At 33.8% G+C, this 9,975-nt stretch overlaps 1 pseudogene; it reads right to left on the bottom strand.

The window, feature by feature from the left end:
- Nucleotides 1–8,468: 8,468 nt before the first annotated feature.
- On the bottom strand, nt 8,469–9,756 carry LOC107862229 (annotated as a pseudogene).
- Nucleotides 9,757–9,975: the final 219 nt, after the last annotated feature.

Here is a 9,975-nt window from a genome sequence, read left to right as displayed (position 1 = left end):
TAGTGGCAATTTTTTATGTCCAACTGAATGTTTATAATGCAACAGATTTTCCATATATTGTAACAGTTATCCTACCTTTTCTGACATATAATTTATCTGTTGCTATAGGTTGGCCATCTATTGTACTATCTCAATGTTTTTATCTAAAGTCCATTTGTAGCAACAATGGGAAGACCTATTTGATAAATTCCAATAGATCACCTACCTATTGCAACATATGTCTACATCTGTTCGATTTTTCCAATAGATGTGTCGTCTGTTGCAAGCAATATTTGAATTTAGTATTCCTTTTCAATTAATAAGTTCAAATCTAAGGAATAAATAAAATTCGTAGACAAAATAAAATAAATCGAAGCCTTCATAAATTAGCTAAAATAAGTAAACGAATAAATGAAATGTAAAAAATTGTTATGGGTACAGATCTCAACAAATACATCAACAACAATTTAAGTATACTGCCAAGAATTGCTTTGACAAGCTCAAGCTATAAAGATCTACTCAGTATAGACAAGTTGTTCTTTATTCGGTGCTATGGAATTTGGCTTTGCTTGTCGTGGATCTTTATTTTCTCTTACGTACGATTTATGCACTTTATGTTCTCCATATTTCCATAAAAAGAGTAGCATATTGAAATGTTGTTCAGCAGTAGCTTCTTCTACATCCACCTGGAAAGCCAAAATTGGTCAATGCTATTCACGGAGATACAACAAAATGGAAAACGATAACTCATCTTTTCTAGCAAATCAAATAGGTCTTTCTCCTATTTTAAATTATCCCAAACAGATTATATTCTGTTGCAACAATGAATCAACTGTTTGGAAAAAATTCTACATGAGAAAGACACTGTGATAATTTCCAGCGAATAAATCATCTGTTGCAACATATAAATCATCTATTGCAGCAGATAGGTCATCTGTTGGTACAAATAAAAGTGGTACAAAGAGCTATTTGATTTGCTAAAATAGACGAGACATATATTGCACCAGATAAAGTATCTGGTGCAACAGGTTAGTCAACTGTTGTAACAGATGTATATATTTGTTTGATAATTTTCAGCAAATGTGTCATTTGTTGAAACAGATATGTGTCTGTTTGCTTTGTTAGTTGAAAGACATAATATATTCACCTTCTTCAGCTCGTGCTTCTCTCCTTTAGACATTGTACGTTGCGCAGTGCAACACACAGACAGAAGAGTTACAATTTTGCTTTTTTGGATGCTTGATAATGCCCTAAAAATCACTCTCCTTCTCCTCTTAGGCCTAATCTCTAATGGAGCAGATGGAAATAAAATCCTATTTGATGGAATGAGACCTCTCTTAGATGTCAATTCATTTACAGAAGCAGTTAATGCATTAATGGCATTAATCACTGCATCATGTTTAGCCCTGCAGTCTTGACATTTGCATGCAGAACATTCGCTGGGAGAGGCAAAATCTGTATAACCAGTATGATCATACTCATAATGGTTTTCTTTAAATACTATAAGAGGAGCATTATTAGCACCAACAGCAGCACCACTACCACCACCAACAGCTCCATCACCACTAAGACCATCAACAACAATAACCCCAGCCTCCAAAATTATTTTTCTTGTAATAGTTATTGCTCCAAACAATTCTATTTTTATTCTGTCGATGAACTTAGGGTCCGATAAAGTTTGCACAGACCATAAAGTAAGAAAAAATGGCATCTTCAACTCTCGATTGGTCGGAACTAGCGACGGATGCACAATCTAACATAAATCATTACATATATTAGAATGATGATTAGATCATTTAAAAAAAATCATTAATTAAAATAAAAAACTCAAGATCCTCGGAGAGCTTTATTAAACTGAGGCTTATGTTGTTGTTAATGTCTCTCGCCCAAAGAATATTATGTACAAACCAAACCAAGAACAATGACTGCTTGTGCTTCTTTGAAAGTCCTTTACCTTTCAATGCTTCTATCAAATTTTTATTTTTGAAGCTTGGACCAATAATAGACAAAAGGTCATCATGATCACACGACTTGCCTTTGCCTTTTTTAGGTGTGCCGGGTGCTTTTTTTTTTTGTTAGAATAGGTATAACTTGAGAAGGAGGATAAAATTTTAGTCCAGTAACTATGGCAAACTCCTTCCAACCAAAACAAATAGGCAGGCCACAGTAATTTATCCATACCTCATCCATCTTATCTTTGTTTTCATACATAAACCTACGCATGAGAAGTTCATATACCATTTTCATTTGGAAATGAATAGTGTTGTCCTCCAGTAAATTAAGATATTTTCCAAAGCAGCTGTCCCTGAAATAAGAATCCAATTTTTATTCTCGAAGTAATTTTCTGAAGGGGTCGAAAGATTTTCCCATTGCTGATTTAACCACGAAATCACCCATTAAATCTACGGCACCATCGTACTGCATTTTTATAGGATAACGATCAATGCTGAAGGCTTTGACCAGCTCTTCGATGGAAGGGCTATTAGCATCTGCATCATCTCTTTTGAAACATCCTTCCTCCCTGTATTCATCATATTCTGCTCTCGATTGAGATAATGCTTGTAAAGTAAGCTCATAGAGTGGTGGATGTAGCCTAGCTGCTTCACATATTCCTTTACTTGGACTTGATTCGATTTCTGTTCTTTTGGGAACCATATTATCTAAAATTAATAGGAACATAAAATAATATATTATTGTTGATTAATGCATCATTAAAAAGGGATAATAGTAATCAAACAAGCAAAATAGTAAAATAATAGTTGATCTATTACACCAGGTAGTATATCTGTTGTAGCATATAACCAAACTATTGCAGAGAATGAGTAATCTGTTGTAACAATACAAAACATATCACTCATCTTTTAAGACAGATGAATGGTCTGTTCAACAAATCACACAACTATTGTAACATTATCTGTTGCAACATATGAATGATCTATTGAAATAGTTAAATAATCTGTTGCAATAATAAAAAACATATCACTCATCTACTGAGAAAGATGAATGGTTTGTGCAACAGATCACACATCTGTTGCAACATATGAGTGATCTGTTAGAGCAGTTAACTAACCTGCAGGAACGGCTGAGTAATCTATTACAATAATACAAAATATATCACTCATCTATTGAGAAAGATGAATGGGTTGTGCAACAGGTCACACATCTGTTACAACACATGAGTGATCTATTAGAACAGTTATCAACGGTCAATATTATTTAGATTTCTTCCAACATAGGATCGTCTATCGTGGCAGATAAATGATCAATTAGAAAAATAAAGTCTTGTACATTTCTTGTAGGAAGAGTTGATAGAATTTTATCCAACAGGAGGTTCATCTGTTGCATCATATCATTAATCTGATGGTTCTTCCATTGCACCAGATGGTTAATTCATTGCATCAGATTTTTTTATTTGATGCTTAATCTATTGCAATATATGGTAAAGCTGTTGCATCAGATAGTTACTCTGTTGCATCAGATTATTAATCTGTTGCATCAAAATTGTAATCTGATGGTTCCTCTGGTGCATCAGATGGTTGATCTGTTGTATCATATGATAATATGTTGCATCATATGGTTAATATGTTGAACCATATGGGTAATCTGTCGGAGGAAATAAAAAACAGTAACACAATTTTGTTCAACAAAGAACAGAAATTTCACCATTTTTACCTAGAACAAGAACAGAACAAATCAAACCAAATTTTTGTTTTGTTTTTATAAACACAAACAATAAAAATAAAACTTCAAAAAAATGCAACAAACAACAAAATATCATAATTCACTTCAAAAAAAAAAGAAATACCAGAAATTAGGGTTTTATTCAGACCGCATTTCAAATTAGTGCAACAAATATTGAAATTGTTAATCAATACTATAAAAGAAGTTGGCTCAAGTTCCTCATTTTCTTCAAAACTAAAAATGCCATAAATTTTTACTTGTGAAAGAAGAAAAGGAACGATGTAGAATTTGAAGTTGTTGTGGCCGGAGAGCAAGGTTGTCATGTCGATTAAAGGTTGAAGTCAAAAAGAAACTAGAAGCCCAACTATTTGTAGTCGGATGTTGAAGTCGCCTAGGATTAAAATGAGAAATTTGCAGAACAGTTGGTTGGGAGAGAGTTGAGAGAAGATGTCGAGACAGAGATAAGAGACAGGTTGATTGAATTAAAGAGGGAAACTTGAAGCCTAACTATTTGTCGCCGGAGGTAGAAGTCGTCGGGGGTTGAAGGGAGAAATTTTGAAGAACTGTTGGTTGGGAAAGAGTTGAGAGAAGTTATCGAGATAGATGGGAGAGTGGTTGATTTGGATTAGAGAGGGGTGTGGGTTGGGTTGATTTATATTTTTTAAAAGATTAGAAAGTTTTGAAAATATTAATCAAGTCTACAATTAACTTAATCAAGTTTCCTAATAATGTTTGACCCTATTTGTTGGTCAATATCACTAATCTTTCATTCAAGACTTAAAAGACACGTTTCCTTCAATTTTCTCAAGTTTCATCATAAAAGAGAAAATTTCATAAGTTATTCTCTTAAATAAATTCTCGAAATCCATAACATTTATGCACATTAATACGATTTGAAATTCATAGAGAAACTATAATTAAGCCCATGTGTGTTAGGTTCATTCTACATACCTCAAGTGGAGAAAAATTGATTCAAAATTCAACCTTGGACTCTCTTACTCCCTTTGTTCTTAATCCTTGACTTAGATAGGACTTGAGGATTATCCTCAATTAGAGAGAAGGAATATTAGGGGATAATTTTAGGTGTATATGGATCGAAATATCCCTCAAGAATACTCAAAAGATTGCAAGAACCAACAGAAAATAGGGGTGGAACATGGCGTGACCCCCAATGCACAGAGGCAGCGTCGCAACGCGACCCCCATTGCATAAGGGATGCCTCGTAGTGCAACCTCCATCACGCATGGCACCCCTCGTGGCACAAGCCCTCTGCGAGGTTGAGGCAATATCCCCTTGAGGCAACCCTTGTGGTGTGAGGCCATTGCATGGGCCCCCTCGCGTCGCTTGCTTTCTATTTTCATCTAAAAGTGTCCCCAAGTCATCCCAACTCATATTCAAGTGGCTTATCTTCGATCTAGGGGTCTAATAGACTTATTTTAAGCTCTATTTACATGTGGGAAAATCCGAGGTGTCACAATTTAATGTACAAAAAATCACACCTATCATTGCTTAAATAAAAAAGTATTGAACTAGGACCAGGGTTCCCATTTGATGCTCTATCAGTGTTATACTTGAACCACTCTTGACTAGGTAGATTCTATTTTGTTGGTACCCAAATTTGAGGCCTGTACTTCAGAAGAAAATAGGCCTGGGGAACTTCTTTCAATCCAAGGATACAAAAATAAAGTTTGAACTTTAGCCTAGGAGATTCATTCAATAGTGGTCATAATGTGAAAAGTACAAATGCATACACTTTTAGAAGGGTGATATTAATCTTTTCAAGATTAATTCCTTTATAGTGGTTTATACAGGAGTACATTTCATACTTTTACAACTAATTCCACTTATTAGATCTGAAGCAATCTGACCCGAATCGAGATGAAATATCAAAGGCTTAGAGCAAGCTTCATTTGGTCTTGTTTACACAGTACCTGATGAGAGATTAAGGTAACTTGAAGTACAAACAACCTAAAACAACAATATTTGTATCTAAGTTAGGATATTACTAAGAGATTGACAATAAATCGGATAAATAACGCACACGGATAAGCCCAGCTGAAGCAGATGAGCAGAGAACAGCAGACGCAGATCATCTTCCTAGCACTCTAATGGCAATGAAGAGCAGAATTTAGAAAGCTTAGAGTGTTCTAAGGAGCTACTTTCCTCTTTCATTTTTTGTTTCCTATTTTTTATCGTCTTTGTGTGGATAATTTGCATTTGTTTTGGTCTTGGGTCTGCTCTTGGGTTCAAGACTTGTAAATATTTTGATGCTGAAATAAAAGGAAAAAGGGCATTTTATAACACTTTTGAAAACAAATAGCCTAAGGCCTAATTTGTTTGCACTTAATGGAGTCTGAATCTGAATGGTTCAGACTTCAGACCATTAAGTGCATTTTTATTTTATTAAGGTTTTAACTCTTAATAGGTTTAAATAGGTCTTAATTATTCAGATCTAGAACCAAGTCTTAATAGGTTTGAAGGGATATTTTGGTGTTGGATAATATTCACCACTCTATTCATAATCAGCAGTCACCACCACTACCACCTTTGCCACCGTCACCATTGTCAACCACCACCACCAACCACCTCCACCATTATAACCACCATCAACAAAAAATTCTGCTATCAACCACAATTGTCAACCACTACCACACCTACTACCTCTTTTATTCTAATTATATTCACCGTCATCATTGTTGTCAACAGCACCACAATCAGCAACCACTACCGGCTAATCCCTACTACCAACCAACTCATCTATCACAACTATTAACCACTAACTACCACTAATACATCACAACCTCTATACATTCTTTGGCAGCCTCCACTATTGTCACTAGTAACGCCACCTCTACCACCACTTCAACCAGCATCATCGCTACAATTTATCTCTACTAACAACCATCTCCACCATCACAACAAATAACATCTCTAACTAGCACCAATACATCATCAATCATCATGCATTCATGTTTCAACCAACACAATCAACACCTTAAACTACTAACATCAAGCAATGTCACATCACAACAACCACCACCACCATCAATCGCCATCATCATAATAGTCACTACAATACCAACCATTATAATTATCACCACCAACATATTAATGACAAACATCAATCATTGTCACCGCAACCACCGTTATAAATCATTTCCACTAGCACTAACAAACATAAATATTTTTTCTCAATCAAATACTAATAATGTTGTTGTATTAAATTATATACTTTTTTAATATATAATTAATTTTTTATTTGAATTGTATTTTTTATTTTATTATGTATATAAATAAAAAAAATTACACATTCAGATGTTGCAAAACAAACAGTCTTAATTATTCAGTTTTCAGATCTAGAGACAACATCTTAATCATTCAGATGTACATTCAGATTCAGACGTCTGAATCTTAAAAAAAAATGGAGCCTAAGTTTGAAAACTTTTCAAAAAATGGCCAGTCGGATATATTATTTTCGCGTTATAGGCATTTCTTAATTTTGGTCATTTTGGCCTACGTAGTCCATCTATAGTCCATATACAATACTAATATAGTTTATATATAATACTGATACAGTATTCAACTTGGGCAATTCGGCCCTTTTAAAAATATTTTAATGTTTTTTGCTATAAATTTTTTAACTGATTAAATATTCTATTTTTTTTATTATTTAAAAATAATAATTAAATTATATAAAAATGATATAATTGTTAAATAAAATATGTATCTGTATAAGATATATGCATAAAAATTGTATAATTCTATCAAATATGTGCATGTATAAAATACATAGAAAGTGTATGAAAATTATATAATTGTTGTATAAAACGTGTAAAAAAAATGTACAGTTATTGTATAAATTGTGTATCAAAACTGTATAATTTTCGTATAGAATATTTATATGTATAAGATTTGTATAGAAACTGTATAGAAGGTGTGTAGAAACGGTATAGAACAAGCCAGTAAATTGAATGGCTAGAAAGTAAAATTTAATTCATGGAAATAGTTTAATTTAAAGTGTCATTTGTCTCTTTTCCCCGAATTAAAATGGATTTTCAGGCCTTCTTCTTTTTTTACAAAAAAAAAAATACAAAGCAAATTGATGATACACTTGATATATGCTTTAAATATACGGTATACATATAGTGGTACAATGTATGTGTATTTGAGTATATTATATTTATTCAAAAAAATATATAATATTATTCTATTCATATATTAATGTGAATATATGTTAAGTGTATATAAATATATTGATGCGATATAAGGGTATTGGGTATTTGAATATTGGAGTAATGTATAATATATATTATTTGAGTATATCAAAATACATAATATTGTTCTTTTCATATAGAATGGTGTATCACATCAAAAATAATAACCAAACACGGTTTAAATCTGAGAAAATGTGATTTTATTTCAAATTTCTTCCTTTGTGTCTTTAGTCAAAATTTTATTATTTTCTCTATTTTGTTTGCTGTTTTGATTACATATTTTGAAGTTTATCGTTATGCTCCAATGTTTTGCTATTAAATTTGAGTGAACAAATTGGCAATTGCTGGAAGAAATGATGAAACTATATAAACTCTCAATTGAATTATAATAATTCCCTGGAAATTTTCAACATATTCTTTGAATGACAAAACAATTGCAACCCCAAGAAGGAAAAGAAAAAACAATTAAAAGGATTATGAATTTTGATATCATGCCTCCAACTCACAATATGCATGAGAACCCTTTGGCTATTAGGTTGAGCTGGAAAAGGACTTCATGGAAACATATTGAATATGAAAGATGAAAATTTAAATTTAATAATATGGAGGAGGTGGTGATGGAGAAGGAGTTGAAGATGATTGCTGATAGTATGGAGGTGGTGGTGATGGTGAAGGAGGAGGGGGTGAATTATAGTAGTAAGGTGGTGGAGGAGAAGGTGTTGATTTCTTGTAGTAGTCATTTTTTGGCGAAGAAGGCACCTTGTATTCCTGTTTAGGTGCTGAGGGCACCTTATAGTCATTACCTTCCGGAACTGATGGTTTCTTGTTGTAGTCACTCTTTGGCAAAGATGGTTTACTGTACTCTAGGGCACCTTGTAGTGGTTACCTTTTGGAACTAATGGCACCTTCTTGTAGTTGCCTTCTGGAATTGATGGTTTCTTGTAGTAGTCATCCTTCGACAAAGATGGCGCATTGTATTCTTGTTTAGGCACTAAAGGCACCTTGTAGTAGTTACCTTTTGGAACTGATGGCAGCTTCTTGTAGTTAACTTCTGGAACTGATGGTTTCTTGTAGTAGTCATTCCTTGGCAAAGATGGCGCATTGTATAGGCAGTGAAGGCAATTTGTAGTAGTTACCCTTTGAAACCGATGGCACCTTGTTATAGTTATATTTTTGGAATTGATGGCTTCTTGTAGTAATCATTCTTTGGAAAAGATGGTGTCTTGTATTCTTCTTTAGGCACTGACGGCACATTGTAGTAGTTACCTTTTGAAACTGATGGCACCATCTTGTAATTACCTTCTGGAACTGTTGGTTTCTCGTAGTAGTCATTCTTTGGCAAAGATGTTGTCTTGTATTCTTCTTTAGGCACTGACGGCACATTGTAGTAGTTACCTTTTGAAACTGATGGCACCTTCTTGTAATTACCTTCTAGAACTGTTGGTTTCTTGTAGTAGTCATTCTTTAGCAAAGATGTTGTCTTGTATTCTGCTTTAGGCACTGACGGCACATTGTAGTAGTTACCTTTCAAAACTGATGGCACCTTCTTGTAACTACCATATGAAATTGTTGGTTTCTTTTAGTAGTCATTCTTTGACAAAGATGGCACCTTGTATTCTTGTTTAGGCACTGAGGGCACCTTATAGTCATGTTCAGGCATTGAAGGCACTTTTTTGTAGCTATCCTCTGGAACGGATGGTTTCTTGTAGTAGTCATTCTTTGGCAAAGATGACGCATCATATTCTTGTTTAGGCACTGAAGGTACCTTATAGTCGTTATTGGGCAGTTGTGGCACTTCGTATGCCATGGTGCAAGTTGCAATCAAGAAAAATGCAAAAGCACAAACAAATATAGGCAGTTGCTTCTTCATTTGGCTTCCCATTGAGAGGATTTGGATTTTAAGGCTGGATGATTCTTAGACTAAAAACTAGGAAGGTTATTTGATGATTTGGATGATTATATTAATCCAAACATTTTTTCGTTAATGCTGTTCCACTAACGTCTTAAGATAATGGAAGGCCATGAATATATCATACACCTATGCTTGGCTCACTTCTAATCCAAATTTTGGTGACTTTCAAGAACACGGTTCTTGTATACG

Source organism: Capsicum annuum, unplaced genomic scaffold (assembly GCF_002878395.1).
Source record: "Capsicum annuum cultivar UCD-10X-F1 unplaced genomic scaffold, UCD10Xv1.1 ctg4061, whole genome shotgun sequence".
Taxonomy (NCBI): domain Eukaryota; kingdom Viridiplantae; phylum Streptophyta; class Magnoliopsida; order Solanales; family Solanaceae; genus Capsicum; species Capsicum annuum.
The sequence above is the reverse complement of the archived record's forward strand: the minus strand, read 5'-3'. Positions and strand labels throughout refer to the sequence as shown.